Raw genomic sequence first — 15,406 nt, forward strand, 5'->3', positions numbered from 1 at the left:
TCCTGGGTCCTTTGGGGCACTGCTGGGTCCCCTCCCGAACTCCTGGGTGGGTCCCCTCCCGAACTCCTGGGTACTTTGAGGCACTGCTGGGTCCCCTCAGAACGCCTGGGTTCCCCCCTGAATTCCTGTGTCCTTTGGGGCATTCCTGGGTCCTCTCCTGAACTCTGGATCCTTTGGGGCACTCCTGGGTCCTCTCCTGAACTCCTGGGTCCTCTCCTGAACTCTTGGGTTACCCCCTGAACTCCTAGGTCCCCTCCTGAATTCTTCAGTCCCTCCCTGAACTCCTGGGCGGGTCCCCTCCTGAACTCCTGGGCGGGTCCCCTCCTGAACTCCTGGGCGGGTCCCCTCCTGAACTCCTGGGCGGGTCCACTCCTGATATCTTGGGTCATTTGGGGCACTCCTGGGTCCCCTCAGAACTCCTGGGTTCCCCACTGAACTCCTGGGTCCTTTAGGGCACTCCTGGTCCCCCTCCTGAACTCTTCGGTCCCCCACTGAACTCCTGGGTTCTTTGCGGCACTCCTGGGTTCTCTCCTGAACTCTTGGGTCCCTTCCTGAACTCTTGGGTTCTTTGGGGCACTCCTGGGTCCCCTCCTAAGCTCTTGGGTCCTTTGGGGAACTCTTGGGTCCCCTCAGAACTCCTGGGTTCACCCCTGAACTCCTGGGACCTTTGGGGCACTCCTGGGTCTCATCAGTACTCTTGCGTTTCCCCCCTGAACTCCTGGGTCATTTGGGGCACTCCTGGGTCCTCTCCTGAACTCTTGGGTCCCCTCCTGAACTCTTGGGTCCTTTGGGGCACTCCTGGGTCCCCTCCTAAGCTCTTGGGTTTTTTGGGGAACTCTTGGGTCCCCTCAGAACTCCTGGGTCCTTTGGGGCACTCCTGGGTCTCCTAAGTACTCTTGGGTTTCCCCCCTGCACTCCTGGGTCATTTGGGGCACTGCTGGGTCCCCTCCCGAACTCCTGGGTGGGTCCCCTCCCGAACTCCTGGGTGGGTCCCCTCCCGAACTCCTGGGTACTTTGAGGCACTGCTGGGTCCCCTCAGAACGCCTGGGTTCCCCCCTGAATTCCTGTGTCCTTTGGGGCATTCCTGGGTCCTCTCCTGAACTCTGGATCCTTTGGGGCACTCCTGGGTCCTCTCCTGAACTCCTGGGTCTTCTCCTGAACACTTAGGTTACCCCCTGAACTCCTAGGTCCCCTCCTTAATTCTTCAGTCCCTCCCTGAACTCCTGGGCGGGTCCCCTCGTGAACTCCTGGGCGGGTCCCCTCGTGAACTCCTGGGCGGGTCCCCTCGTGAACTCCTGGGCGGGTCCCCTCGTGAGCTCCTGGGTCCTTGGGGCACTCCTGGTCCCCCTCCTGAACTCCTGAATGGTTCCCCTCAGAACTCCTGTGTCCCCTCCTGAATTCCTCGGTGGGTCCCGCCAGGAACTCCTGGGTGGGTCCCTCTTGAACTCCTGGCTCCTTTGGGGCACTGCTGGGTCCCCTCCCGAACTCCTGGGTGGGTCCCCTCCCGAACTCCTGGGTCTCCTCCTGAACTCTTGGGTACTTTGGGGTATTCCTGGGTCCCCTCAGAATGCCTGGGTTCTCCCCTGAACTCCTGGGTCCTTTGGGTAATTCCTGGGTCCCCTCCTTAACTCTGGATCCTTTGGGACACTCCTGGGTCCCCGCCTGAACTCCTGAGTCCTTTGGGACACTCCTGGGTCCTCTCCTGAACTCCTGGGTCCGCTCCTGAACTCTTGGGTTACCCCCTGAACTCCTAGGTCCCCTCCTGAATTCTTCAGTCTCTCCCTGAACTCCTGGGTAGGTCCCTACTGAACTCCTGGGCGGGTCCCTCCTGAACTCTGGATCCTTTGGGCACTCCTGGGTCCCCTCCTGAACTCCTGGGTGCCCTCCGAACTCTTGTGTTCCCCCCTTCACTCCTGGGACCTTTGGGGCACTGCTGGGTCCCCTCCTGAACTCTGGATCCTTTGGGGCACTCCTGGGTCCCCTCCTGAACTCTTGGGTCCTTTGGTGAACTCCTGGGTCCCCTTCTAAGCTCTTGGGTCCCACCCTGAGCTCCTGGGTCCCCTCCTGAACTCCTGGGTCCTTTGGGGCACTGCTGGGTCCCCTCCCGAACTCCTGGGTGGGTCCCCTCCCGAACTCCTGGGTGGGTCCCCTCCCGAACTCCTGGGTGGGTCCCCTCCCGAACTCCTGGGTGGGTCCCCTCCCGAACTCTTGGGTACTTTGGGGCACTCCTGGATCCCCTCAGAACGCCTGGGTCCCCTCCTGAACTCCTGGGTCCTTTGGGGCATTCCTGGGTCCCCTCCTGAACTCTGGATCCTTTGGGGCACTGCTGGGTCCCCTCCTGAACTCCTGGGTGGGTCCCCTCCTGAACTCCTGGGTGTTTCCCTCCTGATCTCTTGGGTGTCCTCCTGATCTCTTGGGTCCTTTGGGGCAAACCTGGGTTCCCCCCTGAACTCCTGGGTCCTTTGGGGCACTGCTGGGTCCCCTCCCGAACTCCTGGGTGGGTCCCCTCCCGAACTCCTGGGTGGGTCCCCTCCCGAACTCCTGAGTCCCCTCCTGAAGTCTTAGGTACTTTGGGGCACTCCTGGGTCCCCTCCTGAACTCCTGGGTCCTTTGGGGCACTCCTGGGTCCTCTCCTGATCTCCTGGGTCCGCTCCTGAACTCTTTGGTTACCCCCTGAACTCCTGGGCGGGTCCCCTCGTGAACTCCTGGGCGGGTCCCCTCGTGAACTCCTGGGCGGGTCCCCTCGTGAACTCCTGGGCGGGTCCCCTCCTGAACTCTGGATTCTTTGGGGCACTCCTGGGTCCCCTCCTGAAATCCTGGGTCCTTGGGGCACTCCTGGTCCCCCTCCTGAACTCCTGAATGGCTCCCCTCAGAACTCCTGGGTCCCCTCCTGAAGTCCTGGGTGGGTCCCTCCTGAACTCCTGGGTCCTTTGTGGCACTCCTGGTCCCCCTCCTGAACTATTGAATGGGTCCCTCCTGAGCTCCTGGGTGGGTCCCTCCTGAAGTCCTGGTTGGGTCCCGCCATTAAGTCCTGGGTGGGTCCCCTCCTGAACTCTTGGGTCCCCTCCTGAACTCTGAATCCTTTGGGGCACTCCTGGGTCCCATCCTGAACTCCGGATCCTTTGGGGCAATCCTGGGTTCCCCCCTGAACTCCTGGGTCCTTTGGGGCACTCCTGGGTTCCCCCCTGAACTCCTGGGTCCTTTGGGGCACTGCTGGGTCCCCTCCTGAAGTCCTGGGTGGGTCCCCTCCTGAAGTCCTGGGTGGGTCCCCTCCTGATCTTTTGGGTATCCTCCTTATCTCTTGGGTCCCCCACAGAACTCCTGGGTCCCCTCCTGAACTCCTGGATCCTTTGGGGCACTCCTGGGTCCCCTCCTGAACTCTTGGGTCCCCTCCTGATCTCTGGATCCTTTGGGGCACTCCTGGGTCCCCTCCTAAGCTCTTGGGTCCTTTGGGGAACTCTTGGGTCCCCTCAGAACTCCTGGGTTCACCCCTGAACTCCTGGGTCCTTTGGGGCACTCCTGAGTCTCCTCAGTACTCTTGGGTTCCCCCCTGAACTCCTGGGTCATTTGGAGCACTGCTGGGTTCCCTCCCGAACTCCTGGGTGGGTCCCCTCCCGAACTCCTGGGTGGGTCCCCTCCCGAACTCCTGGGTGGGTCCCCTCCCGAACTCCTGGGTGGGTCCCCTCCCGAACTCCTGGGTACTTTGAGGCACTCCTGGGTCCCCTCAGAACGCCCGGGTTCCCCCCTGAACTCCTGGGTCCTTTGGGGCACTCTTGGGTCCTCTCCTGAACTCCTGGGTCCTCTCATGAACTCTTGGGTTACCCCCTGAACTCCTAGGTCCCCTCCTGAATTCTTCAGTCCCTCCCTGAACTCCTGGGTAGGTCCCTACTGAACTCCTGGGCGGGTCCCTCCTGAACTCTGGATCCTTTGGGCACTCCTGGGTCCCCTCCTGAACTCCTGGGTGCCCTCCGAACTCTTGTGTTCCCCCCTTCACTCCTGGGACCTTTGGGGCACTCCTGGGTCCCCTCCTGAACTCTTGGGTCCTTTGGTGAACTCCTCGGTCCCCTTCTAAGCTCTTGGGTCCCACCCTGAGCTCCTGGGTCCCCTCCTGAACTCCTGGGTCCTTTGGGGCACTGCTGGGTCCCCTCCCGAACTCCTGGGTGGGTCCCCTCCCGAACTCCTGGGTGGGTCCCCTCCCGAACTCCTGGGTGGGTCCCCTCCCGAACTCCTGGGTGGGTCCCCTCCCGAACTCCTGGGTGGGTCCCCTCCCGAACTCCTGGGTGGGTCCCCTCCCGAACTCTTGGGTACTTTGGGGCACTCCTGGATCCCCTCAGAACGCCTGGGTCCCCTCCTGAACTCCTGGGTCCTTTGGGGCATTCCTGGGTCCCCTCCTGAACTCTGGATCCTTTGGGGAACTCCTGGGTCTCCTCCTGAACTCCTGGGTCCTTTGGGGCACTCCTGGGTCCTCTGCTGAACTCCTGGGTCCGATCCTGAACTCTTGGGTTATCCCCTGAAGTCCTAGGTCCCCTCCTTAATTCTTCAGTCCCTCCCTGAATTCCGGGTCCCCTCCTGAACTCCTGGGCGGGTCCCCTCCTGAACTCCTGGGCGGGTCCGCTCCTGAACTCCTGGGCGGGTCCCCTCCTGAACTCTGGATCCTTTGGGGCACTCCTGGGTCCCCTCCTGAACTCCTGGGTCCTTTGGGGCACTCCTGGTCCCCCTCCTGAACTCCTAAATGGGTCCCCTCTGAACTCCTCGGTCCCCTCCTGAAGTCCAGGGTGGGTCCCGCCATGAACTCCTGGGTTGGTCCCTCCTGAAGTCCAGGGTGGGTCCCTCCTGAACTCCTGGGTGGGTCCCACCCTGAACTCCTGGGTCCTTTGGGGCACTTCTGGTCCCCCTCCTGAACTCCTGAATGGGTCCCTCCTGAACTCCTGAATGGGTCCCTCCTGAACTCCTGGGTCCCCTCCTGAAGTCCTGGGTGGGTCCTGCCGTGAAGTCCTGGGTGGGTCCCTCCTGAACTCTGGATCTTTTGGGGCACTCCTGTGTCCACTCCTGAACTCTGGATCATTTGGGGCACTCATGGGTCCCCTCCTGAACTCCTGGGTGGGTCCCCTCCTGAACTCCTGGGTGGGTCCCCTCCTGAACTCCTGGGTTGGTCCCCTCCTGAACTCCTGGGTGTCCTCCTGATCTCTTGGGTCCTTTGATGCAAACCTGGGTTCCCCCCTGTACTCCTGGGTCCTTTGGGGCACTGCTGGGTCCCCTCCCGAACTCCTGGGTGGGTCCCCTCCCGAACTCCTGGGTGGGTCCCCTCCCGAACTCCTGAGTCCCCTCCTGAAGTCTTAGGTACTTTGGGGCACTCCTGGGTCCCCTCCTGAACTCCTGGGTCCTTTGGGGCACTCCTGGGTCCTCTCCTGAACTCTTTGGTTACCCCCTGAACTCCTAGGTCCCCTCCTGAATTCTTCAGTCCCTCCCTGAACTCCTGGGCGGGTCCCTCCTGAACTCCTGGGCGGGTCCCCTCCTGAACTCCTGGGCGGGTCCCCTCCTGAACTCTGGATTCTTTGGGGCACTCCTGGGTCCCCTCCTGAAATCCTGGGTCCTTGGGGCACTCCTGGTCTCCCTCCTGAACTCCTGAATGGCTCCCCTCAGAACTCCTGGGTCCCCTCCTGAAGTCCTGGGTGGGTCACTCCTGAACTCCTGGGTCCTTTGTGGCACTCCTGGTCCCCCTCCTGAACTATTGAATGGGTCCCTCCTGAGCTCCTGGGTGGGTCCCTCCTGAAGTCCTGGTTGGGTCCCGCCATGAAGTCCTGGGTGGGTCCCCTCCTGAACTCTTGGGTCCCCTCCTGAACTCTGGATCCTTTGGGGCACTCCTGGGTCCCATCCTGAACTCGGGATCCTTTGGGGCAATCCTGGGTTCCCCCCTGAACTCCTGGGTCCTTTGGGGCACTCCTGGGTGAGTCTCTCCTGAACTCCTGGGTGGGTCCCTCCTGATCTCTTGGTTGCCGCCTGAACTCTTGGGTCATTTGGGTCACTGCTGGGTCCCCTCAGAACTCCTGGGTTCCCCACTGAACTCCTGGGTCCTTTGGAACACTCCTGGTCCCCCTCCTGAAATCTTCGGTCCCCCACTGAACTCCTGGGTCCTTTGGGGCACTCCTGGGTCCTCTCCTGAACGTCTGGGTTCCCTCCTGAACTCTTGGGTCCCCTCCTGAACTCTGGATCCTTTGGGGCACTCCTGGGTCCCCTCCTGAACTCTGGATTCTTTGGGGCACTCCTGGGTTCCCCCCTGAACTCCTGGGTCCTTTGGGGCACTGCTGGGTCCCCTCCTGAATTCCTGGGTGGGTCCCCTCCTGAAGTCCTGGGTGGGTCCCCTCCTGAAGTCCTGGGTGGGTCCCTCCTGATCTCTTGGGTGCCCTCCTTATCTCTTGGGTCCCCCACTGAACTCCTGGGTCCCCTCCTGAACTCCTGGATCCTTTGGGGCACTCCTGGGTCCCCTCCTGAACTCTTGGGTCCTTTGGGGAACTCTTGGGCCCCTCAGAACTCCTGGGTTCACCCCTGAACTCCTGGGTCCTTTGGGGCACTCCTGAGTCTCCTCAGTACTCTTGGGTTCCCCCCTGAACTCCTGGGTCATTTGGAGCACTGCTGGGTCCCCTCCCGAACTCCTGGGTGGGTCCCCTCCCGAACTCCTGGGTACTTTGAGGCACTCCTGGGTCCCCTCAGAACGCCCGGGTTCCCCCCTGAACTCCTGGGTCCTTTGGGGCACTCCTGCGTCCTCTCCTGAACTCCTGGGTCCTCTCATGAACTCTTGGGTTACCCCCTGAACTCCTAGGTCCCCTCCTGAATTCTTCAGTCCCTCCCTGAACTCCTGGGTAGGTCCCTACTGAACTCCTGGGCGGGTCCCTCCTGAACTCTGGATCCATTGGGCACTCCTGGGTCCCCTCCTGAACTCCTGGGTGCCCTCCGAACTCTTGTGTTCCCCCCTTCACTCCTGGGACCTTTGGGGCACTGCTGGGTCCCCTCCTGAACTCTGGATCCTTTGGGGCACTCCTGGGTCCCCTCCTGAACTCCTGGGTCCTTTGGGGCATTCCTGGGTCCCCTCCTGAACTCTGGATCCTTTGGGGAACTCCTGGGTCTCCTCCTGAACTTCTGGGTCCTTTGGGGCACTCCTGGGTCATCTGCTGAACTCCTGGGTCCGATCCTGAACTCTTGGGTTATCCCCTGAACTCCTAGGTCCCCTCCTTAATTCTTCAGTCCCTCCCTGAATTCCGGGTCCCCTCCTGAACTCCTGGGCGGGTCCCCTCCTGAACTCCTGGGCGGGTCCCCTCCTGAACTCCTGGGCGGGTCCCCTCCTGAACTCCTGGGCGGGTCCCCTCCTGAACTCTGGATCCTTTGGGGCACTCCTGGGTCCCCTCCTGAACTCCTGGGTCCTTTGGGGCACTCCTGGTCCCCCTCCTGAACTCCTAAATGGGTCCCCTCTGAACTCCTCGGTCCCCTCCTGAAGTCCAGGGTGGGTCCCGCCATGAACTCCTGGGTTGGTCCCTCCTGAAGTCCAGGGTGGGTCCCTCCGGAACTCCTGGGTGGGTCCCACCCTGAACTCCTGGGTCCTTTGGGGCACTTCTGGTCCCCCTCCTGAACTCCTGAATGGGTCCCTCCTGAACTCCTGAATGGGTCCCTCCTGAACTCCTGAATGGGTCGCTCCTGAACTCCTGGGTCCCCTCCTGAAGTCCTGGGTGGGTCCTGCCGTGAAGTCCTGGGTGGGTCCCTCCTGAACTCTGGATCTTTTGGGGCACTCCTGTGTCCCCTCCTGAACTCTGGATCATTTGGGGCACTCATGGGTTCCCCCCTGAACTCCTGGGTCCTTTGGGGCACTGCTGGGTCCCCTCCTGAACTCCTGGGTGGGTCCCCTCCTGAACTCCTGGGTCCTTTGGGGCACTGCTGGGTCCCCTCCTGAACTCCTGGGTGGGTCCCCTCCTGAACTCCTGGGTGTTTCCCTCCTGATCTCTTGGGTGTCCTCCTGATCTCTTGGGTCCTTTGGGGCAAACCTGGGTTCCCCCCTGAACTCCTGGGTCCTTTGGGGCACTGCTGGGTCCCCTCCCGAACTCCTGGGTGGGTCCCCTCCCGAACTCCTGGGTGGGTCCCCTCCCGAACTCCTGAGTCCCCTCCTGAAGTCTTAGGTACTTTGGGGCACTCCTGGGTCCCCTCCTGAACTCCTGGGTCCTTTGGGGCACTCCTGGGTCCTCTCCTGATCTCCTGGGTCCGCTCCTGAACTCTTTGGTTACCCCCTGAACTCCTAGGTCCCCTCCTGAATTCTTCAGTCCCTCCCTGAACTCCTGGGCGGGTCCCCTCCTGAACTCCTGGGCGGGTCCCCTCCTGAACTCCTGGGCGGGTCCCCTCCTGAACTCCTGGGCGGGTCCCCTCCTGAACTCCTGGGCGGGTCCCCTCCTGAACTCTGGATTCTTTGGGGCACTCCTGGGTCCCCTCCTGAAATCCTGGGTCCTTGGGGCACTCCTGGTCCCCCTCCTGAACTCCTGAATGGCTCCCCTCAGAACTCCTGGGTCCCCTCCTGAAGTCCTGGGTGGGTCCCTCCTGAACTCCTGGGTCCTTTGTGGCACTCCTGGTCCCCCTCCTGAACTACTGAATGGGTCCCTCCTGAGCTCCTGGTTGGGTCCCGCCATGAAGTCCTGGGTGGGTCCCCTCCTGAACTCTTGGGTCCCCTCCTGAACTCTGGATCCTTTGGGGCACTCCTGGGTCCCATCCTGAACTCGGGATCCTTTGGGGCAATCCTGGGTTCCCCCCTGAACTCCTGGGTCCTTTGGGGCACTCCTGGGTTCCCCCCTGAACTCCTGGGTCCTTTGGGGCACTGCTGGGTCCCCTCCTGAAGTCCTGGGTGGTTCCCACCTGATCTTTTGGGTGTCCTCCTTATCTCCTGGGTCCCCCACAGAACTCCTGGGTCCCCTCCTGAACTCCTGGATCCTTTGGGGCACTCCTGGGTCCCCTCCTGAACTCTTGGGTCCCCTCCTGATCTCTGGATCCTTTGGGGCACTCCTGGGTCCCCTCCTAAGCTCTTGGGTCCTTTGGGGAACTCTTGGGTCCCCTCAGAACTCCTGGGTTCACCCCTGAACTCCTGGGTCCTTTGGGGCACTCCTGAGTCTCCTCAGTACTCTTGGGTTCCCCCCTGAACTCCTGGGTCATTTGGAGCACTGCTGGGTTCCCTCCCGAACTCCTGGGTGGGTCCCCTCCCGAACTCCTGGGTCCTTTGGGGCACTCCTGCGTCCTCTCCTGAACTCCTGGGTCCTCTCATGAACTCTTGGATTACCCCCTGAACTCCTAGGTCCCCTCCTGAATTCTTCAGTCCCTCCCTGAACTCCTGGGTAGGTTCCTACTGAACTCCTGGGCGGGTCCCTCCTGAACTCTGGATCCTTTGGGCACTCCTGGGTCCCCTCCTGAACTCCTGGGTGCCCTCCGAACTCTTGTGTTCCCCCCTTCACTCCTGGGACCTTTGGGGCACTGCTGGGTCCCCTCCTGAACTCTGGATCCTTTGGGGCACTCCTGGGTCCCCTCCTGAACTCTTGGGTCCTTTGGTGAACTCCTGGGTCCCCTTCTAAGCTCTTGGGTCCCACCCTGAGCTCCTGGGTCCCCTCCTGAACTCCTGGGTCCTTTGGGGCACTGCTGGGTCCCCTCCCGAACTCCTGGATGGGTCCCCTCCCGAACTCCTGGGTGGGTCCCCTCCCGAACTCTTGGGTACTTTGGGGCACTCCTGAATCCCCTCAGAACGCCTGGGTCCCCTCCTGAACTCCTGGGTCCTTTGGGGCATTCCTGGGTCCCCTCCTGAACTCCTGGGTCCTTTGGGGCACTCCTGGTCCCCCTCCTGAACTCCTAAATGGGTCCCCTCTGAACTCCTCGGTCCCCTCCTGAAGTCCAGGGTGGGTCCCGCCATGAACTCCTGGGCTGGTCCCTCCTGAAGTCCAGGGTGGGTCCCTCCTGAACTCCTGGGTGGGTCCCACCCTGAACTCCTGGGTCCTTTGGGGCACTTCTGGTCCCCCTCCTGAACTCCTGAATGGGTCCCTCCTGAACTCCTGAATGGGTCCCTCCTGAACTCCTGAATGGGTCCCTCCTGAACTCCTGGGTGGGTCCTGCCATGAAGTCCTGGGTGGGTCCTGCCATGAAGTCCTGGGTGGGTCCCTCCTGAACTCTGGATCTTTTGGGGCACTCCTGTGTCCCCTCCTGAACTCTGGATCATTTGGGGCACTCATGGGTCCCCTCCTGAACTCCTGGGTGGGTCCCCTCCTGAACTCCTGGGTGGGTCCCCTCCTGAACTCCTGGGTGGGTCCCCTCCTGAACATCTGGGTGTTTCCCTCCTGATCTCTTGGGTGTCCTCCTGATCTCTTGGGTGTCCTCCTGATCTCTTCGGTCCTTTGGGGCAAACCTGGGTTCCCCCCTGAACTCCTGGGTCCTTTGGGGCACTGCTGGGTCCCCTCCCGAACTCCTGGGTGGGTCCCCTCCCGAACTCCTGGGTGGGTCCCCTCCCGAACTCCTGGGTGGGTCCCCTCCCGAACTCCTGGGTGGGTCCCCTCCCGAACTCCTGGGTGGGTCCCCTCCCGAACTCCTGAGTCCCCTCCTGAAGTCTTAGGTACTTTGGGGCACTCCTGCGTCCTCTCCTGAACTCCTGAGTCCTCTCATGAACTCTTGGGTTACCCCCTGAACTCCTAGGTCCCCTCCTGAATTCTTCAGTCCCTCCCTGAACTCCTGAGTAGGTCCCTACTGAACTCCTGGGCGGGTCCCTCCTGAACTCTGGATCCTTTGGGCACTCCTGGGTCCCCTCCTGAACTCCTGGGTGCCCTCCGAACTCTTGTGTTCCCCCCTTCACTCCTGGGACCTTTGGGGCACTGCTGGGTCCCCTCCTGAACTCTGGATCCTTTGGGGCACTCCTGGGTCCCCTCCTGAACTCTTGGGTCTTTTGGTGAACTCCTGGGTCCCCTTCTAAGCTCTTGGGTCCCACCCTGAGCTCCTGGGTCCCCTCCTGAACTCCTGGGTCCTTTGGGGCACTGCTGGGTCCCTTCCCGAACTCCTGGGTGGGTCCCCTCCCGAACTCTTGGGTACTTTGGGGCACTCCTGAATCCCCTCAGAACGCTTGGGTCCCCTCCTGAACTCCTGGGTCCTTTGGGGCATTCCTGGGTCCCCTCCTGAACTCTGGATCCTTTGGGGAACTCCTGGGTCTCCTCCTGAACTCCTGGGTCCTTTGGGGCACTCCTGGGTCCTCTGCTGAACTCCTGGGTCCGATCCTGAACTCTTGGGTTATCCCCTGAAGTCCTAGGTCCCCTCCTTAATTCTTCAGTCCCTCCCTGAATTCCGGGTCCCCTCCTGAACTCCTGGGCGGGTCCCCTCCTGAACTCGTGGGCGGGTCCCCTCCTGAACTCGTGGGCGGGTCCCCTCTTGAACTCCTGGGCGGGTCCCCTCCTGAACTCTGGATCCTTTGGGGCACTCCTGGGTCCCCTCCTGAACTCCTGGGTCCTTTGGGGCACTCCTGGTCCCCCTCCTGAACTCCTAAATGGGTCCCCTCTGAACTCCTCGGTCCCCTCCTGAAGTCCAGGGTGGGTCCCGCCATGAACTCCTGGGTTGGTCCCTCCTGAAGTCCAGGGTGGGTCCCTCCTGAACTCCTGGGTGGGTCCCACCCTGAACTCCTGGGTCCTTTGGGGCACTTCTGGTCCCCCTCCTGAACTCCTGAATGGGTCCCTCCTGAACTCCTGAATGGGTCCCTCCTGAACTCCTGGGTGGGTCCTGCCGTGAAGTCCTGGGTCGTCCCTCCTGAACTCTGGATCTTTTGGGGCACTCCTGTGTCCCCTCCTGAACTCTGGATCATTTGGGGCACTCATGGGTTCCCCCCTGAACTCCTGGGTCCTTTGGGGCACTGCTGGGTCCCCTCCTGAACTCCTGGGTGGGTCCCCTCCTGAACTCCTGGGTGGGTCCCCTCCTGAACTCCTGGGTGTCCTCCTGATCTCTTGGGTCCTTTGGGGCAAACCTGGGTTCCCCCCTGAACTCCTGGGTCCTTTGGGGCACTGCTGGGTCCCCTCCCGAACTCCTGGGTGGGTCCCCTCCCGAACTCCTTGGTGGGTCCCCTCCCGAACTCCTGAGTCCCCTCCTGAAGTCTTAGGTACTTTGGGGCACTCCTGGGTCCCCTCCTGATCTCCTGGGTCCTTTGGGGCACTCCTGGGTCCTCTCCTGAACTCTTTGGTTACCCCCTGAACTCCTAGGTCCCCTCCTGAATTCTTCAGTCCCTCCCTGAACTCCTGGGCGGGTCCCCTCCTGAACTCCTGGGCGGGTCCCCTCCTGAACTCCTGGGCGGGTCCCCTCCTGAACTCCTGGGCGGGTCCCCTCCTGAACTCTGGATTCTTTGGGGCACTCCTGGGTCCCCTCCTGAAATCCTGGGTCCTTGGGGCACTCCTGGTCCCCCTCCTGAACTCCTGAATGGGTCCCCTCTGAACTCCTCGGTCCCCTCCTGAAGTCCTGGGTGGGTCTCTCCTGAACTCCTGGGTCCTTTGTGGCACTCCTGGTCCCCCTCCTAAACTATTGAATGGGTCCCTCCTGAGCTCCTGTGTGGGTCCCTCCTGAAGTCCTGGTTGGGTCCCCTCCTGAACTCTTGGGTCCCCTCCTGAACTCTGGATCCTTTGGGGCACTCCTGGGTCCCATCCTGAACTCGGGATCCTTTGGGGCAATCCTGGGTTCCCCCCTGAACTCCTGGGTCCTTTGGGGCACTCCTGGGTGAGTCTCTCCTAAAACTCCTGGGTGAGTCCCTCCTGTACTCCTGGGTGGGTCCCTCCTGATCTCTTGGGTGCCGCACGAACTCTTGGGTCCTTTGGGTCACTGCTGGGTCCCCTCAGAACTCCTGGGTTCCCCACTGAACTCCTGGGTCCTTTGGAACACACCTGGTCCCCCTCCTGAAATCTTCGGTCCCCCACTGAACTCCTGGGTCCTTTGGGGCACTCCTGGGTCCCCTCCTGAACGTCTGGGTTCCCTCCTGAACTCTTGGGTCCCCTCCTGAACTCTTGGGTCCTTTGGGGCACTCCTGGGTACCCTCCTGAACTCTGGATCCTTTGGGGCACTCCTAGGTTCCCCCCTGAACTCCTGGGTCCTTTGGGGCACTTCTGGTCCCCCTCCTGAACTCCTGAATGGGTCCCTCCTGAACTCCTGAATGGGTCCCTCCTGAACTCCTGAATGGGTCCCTCCTGAACTCCTGGGTGGGTCCTGCCATGAAGTCCTGGGTGGGTCCTGCCATGAAGTCCTGGGTGGGTCCCTCCTGAACTCTGGATCTTTTGGGGCACTCCTGTGTCCCCTCCTGAACTCTGGATCATATGGGGCACTCATGGGTTCCGCCCTGAACTCCTGGGTGGGTCCCCTCCTGAACTCCTGGGTGGGTCCCCTCCTGAACTCCTGGGTGGGTCCCCTCCTGAACTCCTGGGTGGGTCCCCTCCTGAACTCCTGGGTGGGTCCCCTCCTGAACTCTTGGGTGTCCTCCTGATCTCTTCGGTCCTTTGGGGCAAACCTGGGTTCCCCCCTGAACTCCTGGGTCCTTTGGGGCACTGCTGGGTCCCCTCCCGAACTCCTGGGTGGGTCCCCTCCCGAACTCCTGGGTGGGTCCCCTCCCGAACTCCTGGGTGGGTCCCTCCCGAACTCCTGAGTCCCCTCCTGAAGTCTTAGGTACTTTGGGGCACTCCTGCATCCTCTCCTGAACTCCTGGGTCCTCTCATGAACTCTTGGGTTACCCCCTGAACTCCTAGGTCCCCTCCTGAATTCTTCAGTCCCTCCCTGAACTCCTGGGCGGGTCCCCTCCTGAACTCCTGGGCGGGTCCCCTCCTGAACTCCTGGGCGGGTCCCCTCCTGAACTCCTGGGCGGGTCCCCTCCTGAACTCTGGATTCTTTGGGGCACTCCTGGGTCCCCTCCTGAAATCCTGGGTCCTTGGGGCACTCCTGGTCCCCCTCCTGAACTCCTGAATGGGTCCCCTCTGAACTCCTCGGTCCCCTCCTGAAGTCCTGGGTGGGTCTCTCCTGAACTCCTGGGTCCTTTGTGGCACTCCTGGTCCCCCTCCTAAACTATTGAATGGGTCCCTCCTGAGCTCCTGTGTGGGTCCCTCCTGAAGTCCTGGTTGGGTCCCCTCCTGAACTCTTGGGTCCCCTCCTGAACTCTGGATCCTTTGGGGCACTCCTGGGTCCCATCCTGAACTCGGGATCCTTTGGGGCAATCCTGGGTTCCCCCCTGAACTCCTGGGTCCTTTGGGGCACTCCTGGGTGAGTCTCTCCTAAAACTCCTGGGTGAGTCCCTCCTGTACTCCTGGGTGGGTCCCTCCTGATCTCTTGGGTGCCGCACGAACTCTTGGGTCCTTTGTGTCACTGCTGGGTCCCCTCAGAATTCCTGGGTTCCCCACTGAACTCCTGGGTCCTTTGGAACACACCTGGTCCCCCTCCTGAAATCTTCGGTCCCCCACTGAACTCCTGGGTCCTTTGGGGCACTCCTGGGTCCCCTCCTGAACGTCTGGGTTCCCTCCTGAACTCTTGGGTCCCCTCCTGAACTCTTGGGTCCTTTGGGGCACTCCTGGGTACCCTCCTGAACTCTGGATCCTTTGGGGCACTCCTAGGTTCCCCCCTGAACTCCTGGGTCCTTTGGGGCACTTCTGGTCCCCCTCCTGAACTCCTGAATGGGTCCCTCCTGAACTCCTGAATGGGTCCCTCCTGAACTCCTGAATGGGTCCCTCCTGAACTCCTGGGTGGGTCCTGCCATGAAGTCCTGGGTGGGTCCTGCCATGAAGTCCTGGGTGGGTCCCTCCTGAACTCTGGATCTTTTGGGGCACTCCTGTGTCCCCTCCTGAACTCTGGATCATATGGGGCACTCATGGGTTCCGCCCTGAACTCCTGGGTGGGTCCCCTCCTGAACTCCTGGGTGGGTCCCCTCCTGAACTCCTGGGTGGGTCCCCTCCTGAACTCCTGGGTGGGTCCCCTCCTGAACTCCTGGGTGGGTCCCCTCCTGAACTCTTGGGTGTCCTCCTGATCTCTTGGGTGTCCTCCTGATCTCTTCGGTCCTTTGGGGCAAACCTGGGTTCCCCCCTGAACTCCTGGGTCCTTTGGGGCACTGCTGGGTCCCCTCCCGAACTCCTGGGTGGGTCCCCTCCCGAACTCCTGGGTGGGTCCCCTCCCGAACTCCTGGGTGGGTCCCTCCCGAACTCCTGAGTCCCCTCCTGAAGTCTTAGGTACTTTGGGGCACTCCTGCATCCTCTCCTGAACTCCTGGGTCCTCTCATGAACTCTTGGGTTACCCCCTGAACTCCTAGGTCCCCTCCTGAATTCTTCAGTCCCTCCCTGAACTCCTGGGTAGGTCCCTACTGAACTCCTGGGTAGGTCCCTACTGAACTCCTGGGCGGGTCCCT

Source organism: Patagioenas fasciata, chromosome 6 (genome assembly GCF_037038585.1).
Source record: "Patagioenas fasciata isolate bPatFas1 chromosome 6, bPatFas1.hap1, whole genome shotgun sequence".
NCBI lineage: Eukaryota > Metazoa > Chordata > Aves > Columbiformes > Columbidae > Patagioenas > Patagioenas fasciata.